We start from the raw sequence: 6,134 nt of genomic DNA, 5'->3' as shown, positions 1-6,134 counted from the left end.
TGGAAATAAGGGAATGTGATCAGTGAGTTGAATTTAGTCCAAGGATAAAGTTTTAAAGCTTTCCTGTTAGTTGGAAGACAGCTTCTAAAGGTCAGAATGATAATTAAAAGCTCAAGTAGTAGCCTTACCAGTCAATGATGTTAACATTATTATCACATTTTATAGGATCTGAATACTTAAAGGGCTTTCTGTGTACTATAATTAACTATCCTTAACACACCTCATACTAAAGGGCAAGCTTCTTTAGCATGGTATAACAATCCAACAGTTAATAGGAATCACCATATATTAAACGTTTAATGGTTCAGTGAGTTGGGGGAGGAGGAAGGGTAGGAGACTAAAGTTTGTGCTGTGATTTCAGAAGAGCTAAACAGTATCTGCAAAATGCAGAGAGAAAAGATGTGCTGTGAATTATATTTTAGGCAGAGTTGTAAGTCCCCAAAACAAGTATCAAACAAAACAGAGAGTTTTATAAATTATTCTACATATTCTTCTTTCAATAGATTATAAGCATATATGAGCCAGTTAAAATAATTTTTCAACTAATCAGAACCTTTAATTATTAGCTGTAATTGCCACAATTATGCTTCTTGCTGACCGAGGTATTCTGTTTACTTTTCTTATCACATTTGAATGTGTTTATAAAATGTAAAAATAAATTAAATAATTGAGGTATTGATACATTTCAGGAAAAAGCTCTTTACCTAGAGTTAAGCATTTCTACATCCAAACGGTATGCATATTCTATTATTGTACTTATCACAATGTATATTAATTATCATTTTAATATCTTTCTCCTCTACTAGATTGCTTGAGGGTAGGAACTGTGTCCTAATTTGCTTAAGTATGTGACTGTCAATGCAACACTTGGCACATAGTAAATAATATACTTTAAACATTGACTAAAGGATAGGACACTTGAATACAGGATCTGTGAATTCTTGTGAAGAACTCTATAAATTACTTGATATTGCTGCTCATAAAAATATTCATTCTTTAAAATTACAGTGAGATACTATTTTTCTTACCTCTCAGATGGGCAAGATCAAACTTTATAATATCACAATGAGTTAGCAAGTATGTGGGCAGGGGAGCACTCCCACACGTTGGTGGACGAGGTGTAAATTGGTTCATGTATTTGCAGGGCAATGGGGCAATAACTACCAAAAGTTGAAATATGCTTATCTTTTGACCTAGTAGTTCCACTACCCCAGATCTGGTCAACATATATGCTTGCATATGCATACAAAGATACATAGAGCAATACGTTTTCTTGCATGTATCTATATACAAATGCATGCAGGATTTTATTGTAACATTATTTGTAATAAGAAAATATAGAAAAAACTACCCAGCAGTAGGTGATAATAATTATGGTTCATCCATGTTGTGTGATATTGTCTTAGCCTGGGTACCGTAGAGACTGGCTAGCTTATAAAGAACAGAAATCTATTTCTCACCGTTTTAGAGTCGGAAAGTCTGAGAACCGGGTGCCAACAGGGTTGGGTGAGGGCCCTCTTCCAGATTCCAGACTTCTCGTTGTGTCCTCACATGGCGAAAGGGTGAGATCTCTGTGGGGGCTCTTTTATAAGAACATGCATCCCATTCATAAGGGCTCTACCCTCATGACCTAAGCACCTCCCAAAGGCCCCACCTTCTAATATCATCACATTGGGCATTAGGATTTCAACATATGAATTTTGGGAGCACACAAACATTCAAACCTTAGCAGATATTATGCAGTGATTGAAAATAAAGTGCATCTACCTACTGTATAGCATAGGGAACTATATCTAATCTCCTGGGATAAAACATAATGGAAAAGAATATAAAAAAAAGAATGTATTGGGACTTCCCTGGTGGTCCAGTCGTAAGGAATCCGCCTTGCAATGCAGGGGACACAGGTTCGATCCCTGGTCGGGGAACTAAGATGCCACATGCTGCGAGGCAGCTAAGCTCGTGCACCTCAACTAGAGAGCCCACTCAACCTGGAGCCTGTGCGCCACAACTATAGAGAGAAAACCCACATGCCACAACTAGAGAGAAGCCTGCGCACCACAATGAAGAGCCTGTGTGCCGCAATGAAAGATCCCCCATGCCTCAGTGAAGATCCCGAGTGCCGCAGCTAAGACCCGACGCAGCCAAAAATAAATAAATAAATAAATAAATAAATAATAAATCTTAAAAAAAACCCAATGTGTATATGTGTATAACTGAGTCACTTTGCTATACAGCAGAAATTAGCATAACATTGTAAATCAACTATACTTCAATTTTTAAAAATTAAATAAATAAAATACAGTACATCTATAAGAATTCATATGGAATAATGTACAAATATAAGTAAAACAAACAATATGTTTGTGTAAAAGACATCCGTGTTTGTGTGTTTATATGTGTGTGTACATATATATACATACGGAGAGTGGGGGGAGAGAGGGGAGGGGGAGGGAGGGAGGGAGGGAGGAATGAAAGGAGGAGTAGGAGCAGAAGAGGAAAAAGAGAGAAAGACAAGGTAAATGATTTCATTGGGGGACTGAGGACTGAATTCATAGTACAATTACTTTTGTATGGTTTGAAGTAGACGTTGATTTAACCATTATACCCTTTTGTACATTTGAATTTTTAAACATATACATAGTTTACTTTTGAGAATAAGAGATCTATTCATATAAAAGATGAAAGCAGTGGAGGGAAAATGGAAGGAATATGATGCGATCAAAAGTTATCACAGTAAAAGCTTTTAGGGTTGCCAGATGATGACTTCATGGTTTCTAGCCACAGTTAATGGATGGGAAAAGATGTAAAGCAGAAGCCATTTCACCAGGTAACGGGATGATGATCCAGTCTGTTGCCCTTTGTCCTCCTGAGTGTCTGCTCCCTACAAGTTCAAGGTGAAAAGCTGGTGTTTGGTCAAGTCCTGAGCAGGTGTTGCATTGACCCTCTATGACCATTCTCAGTGTCCAGCCTTTGGCTGACTGATGATGTGTTTTTCCTTCCAGAACTTGCTAGAAATACACTTCTCAAGTATTCAAGCTCGAACACAACCACCTGAGTGTCCCTCCCATAAGATCCGTCCACTCATCTACCTCCTGAGTGTTCATATACAACACCAGGGCCTTAGGGGATTTCAGCTTTGTGAAATGAAAACTTCCAAAATACCCCAATGCAGGTCACACTACCGTATTAAAAGGAATGGAAGAGAGACCAAGACCACTTTAAAATAGTAGTAAGACATGCCCTTAAATCCACAAACATGACAGTATTCAATGCTGCACTGAGCTCACCCTGTTGTGTAATGGGTTGGTTTTTTAATGTCATACATTTGGGTCTCTGTTTGAGAAACTCATAACTCTGGGTGATCTTACCTTTGGGGTTGAATACAAAGTCATGATAAAATGATGGGCAGTTTATTATGAATTCCCTTGCTTCTAGGGGTTTAATGCTGAATTTGAATATTAATTTAACATTCCCACCTAGCTAATGAGTCAGGGTCAGGGTTTGAACCTGTGGCTGCCTGACGCCAAATCACAAACTCTTAACAGTCCCTTCACAGTCAACTCATTTGTGGTAGCTGTTTAAAGACTCCCTATTACCTGCACAGTAGACCACAAACCCCATTAACGAGTGATTCTTAAAGCTTTAGGAAAACAAACTGAAGAGCTTTTAAAAAAAACCCTATGCCAATGATTCTGATTTAATTGATCAGGGCAGAGCCTGGGGATCAGTACTATTAAAAAGCTTCCCAACTGATTCAAAGGTGCAACTGGGACTGGGAAGGCTCCCAGAGCCTTGCACACCTGGCCCTCTATAGCTAGTTTGCCTGCTTTGCCAGACGCTGCTTCCTGACGGTTCTTCACAACCACCCTACCGTCCAGAGCAGACCACCATTAGGCACTAATATTTACACAAAGAGTTAATGCCTACTGAAGAAAGAAACTTATTTGGATTAAGATCTCTCTCTCTCTCCCTCTCTCTCTCTCTCTTATTTTCTCTCCTCGTAAAAATGTTCAGCCTTTGTAGTTTCAGTATTATCATCCCTGTGCTGATCCTTGGACACTTCTTTCAACTTATTAAAAACTGTCTAGTGTGGAAAGTTTGTAAGGCATCTTTCCATGCTCTATTTCTCCTGTAATTTTTATGAGAAAGAGAAAGATGAATATTTATAGAATATTAGCATAGGTCAACAGGGATTGTGTCCAGTTAGTTCAGCCAATTAGAGCACGGGCCTAGTGAGACTAATACCATGGCTTTCCTGTTGTCTAGTTGGCTACCACTTTTGTGCAAAACGGGAACAGTATTAGCCAGGTCTGAACATTACAGCTTGAAAGCCAACGTATGCATGTTTTCTTGAAGAAATGGATGTATTTTGGGTTCCTAAATGTGTATTTCTAAAAAGTTAATTTATTTTAAATAATGATTTCCATGATGAAGTCTGAGTTACATTTTTACAGTAAAAAGAAAAAATGTTCCAGTAGACTGAGTTATAAATGTTGGTGCCTTAGGACATGTTGGCCATTGTGGAAAACCATGGTGTGGCAGGGATTCTTTCAAAGTTAATTACACATTTGAATTTATGTTGCTTTTCTTTTATCTTGTTACCATCCTGTCTCTTTCTCTTTGTAGCATAAGATTGTTTCTATACTTCACACCAAACCTCCTGTCTATAAGTTACTTTCCTAACCATTCATTTATTCATTCAGATGTTTATTCAATAGTATTTATTAAGCATAAATTTTGTTCTCAATTCTCTTATCGGTATAGGAGCTGTACCCAATTGACAAATGAACTGTGTTGCAATAATTGATTTGTAAGTTAATTAGCAGCTTTGAAGCATTTTTGTATTAGATTTAATATTTTAAATTAGGTCTATGCTTGCAAGTCAGCTAAGCACTGAGGGGGTGGAGGAGGGGGGAGGAGAATGTCAGAAGAATAATGCACAATTTCCACAGGAAGAAGCAAAATTTAAACTAGTAATAGAAAGTAAAGAAAAGGGACAGGAAAGTAGGGCCCCAAAAGTCAAGGTGTATACTGAAATGTTTCTATTATGGCGAGATCAGTTTTTAACTCCTTTTCCAGCATTAAATTGCATGGAAGAAAGTCCTCTTGGGGACTAGGAGAGTAAGGGAAGAGACTGCTTAAAGTTCTTTATAGGTGATGGTTATGTGATATATCATCAAAATGGAACCCTTTTAAGAGTTATTAATGATTAAGCCAGGACCCAGGCATAAACTTGGGTTGCATCATACTGGGATGTGTGGTCACTCTCATTAAGGGTGTGGCCAAACTTAGAATTTTCCCAGTGCAGCTGTTAAATAGATGGAACAAGAATCCAGATATAGTTAGGTTTAACAATTTAGAATTAACAATTGAAGCAGTCTTAGCTTTGGAACACTTCACTATTCAATCACCTGCCTTCCTGATTGCCAATAGTTATGTGACCCTTGGAATATTTGGGAAATTGGAGAAAACGAGTTTTCGTATAAGCACAATGCAACTTGAAAAACAAGAATGAAGTTGGGTAAGGAGCTGTACTAGTTAATAAGATATCTCTTAACTTGAAAATGCAAGGCTTATCCTCTTGGTTTTTATTCAGATTTTGTCCCTATATTCTTGAAAAATGCTGAAAGGTTGACAACTGTTTACATATTTCATTTTTTAAGACCATTTTGCACTCTTAAGATTATTTTCCCATGGAATCTCCAACTAGATTGGGTCCACCTCCAGCTGTCTCAAACTGCCTTTAATCACCAGGAAAGTTCTGTCGATTGCCAGTGTTGTTTGCTTGATTAATTCAGTTCTAGCTGTGTTGTCTTTTTACCTGTGTCTTTCAGCATGTCCTAGAAAATTAAATGTTTCCTTTTGGGATTTTCAGCAAACTTGAACTAAAAAGAAAGTTAATCCCCCCTCCTTTTTTTTTTTGTAGCGAAGAATATTCTCATTAGTTTTCTTGAATCCAGTTTTGACTCCAGTGTATATATATTATATGAACTAAAAATTTTTTTGAAGTCGTGTTTTAACTCCACTATGTTTTTAGAATTTAGCCTATTCTCTGTCTGATACTTTAAAGTATTAACTACTTGAATATTTTTAGAAGACATTGAGCGTTAGATTTAAGAAAAATTTAAAAACTA

This window comes from Balaenoptera musculus, chromosome 7 (assembly GCF_009873245.2).
Source record: "Balaenoptera musculus isolate JJ_BM4_2016_0621 chromosome 7, mBalMus1.pri.v3, whole genome shotgun sequence".
Taxonomy (NCBI): domain Eukaryota; kingdom Metazoa; phylum Chordata; class Mammalia; order Artiodactyla; family Balaenopteridae; genus Balaenoptera; species Balaenoptera musculus.
Note: the sequence above shows the minus strand (reverse complement) of the source record.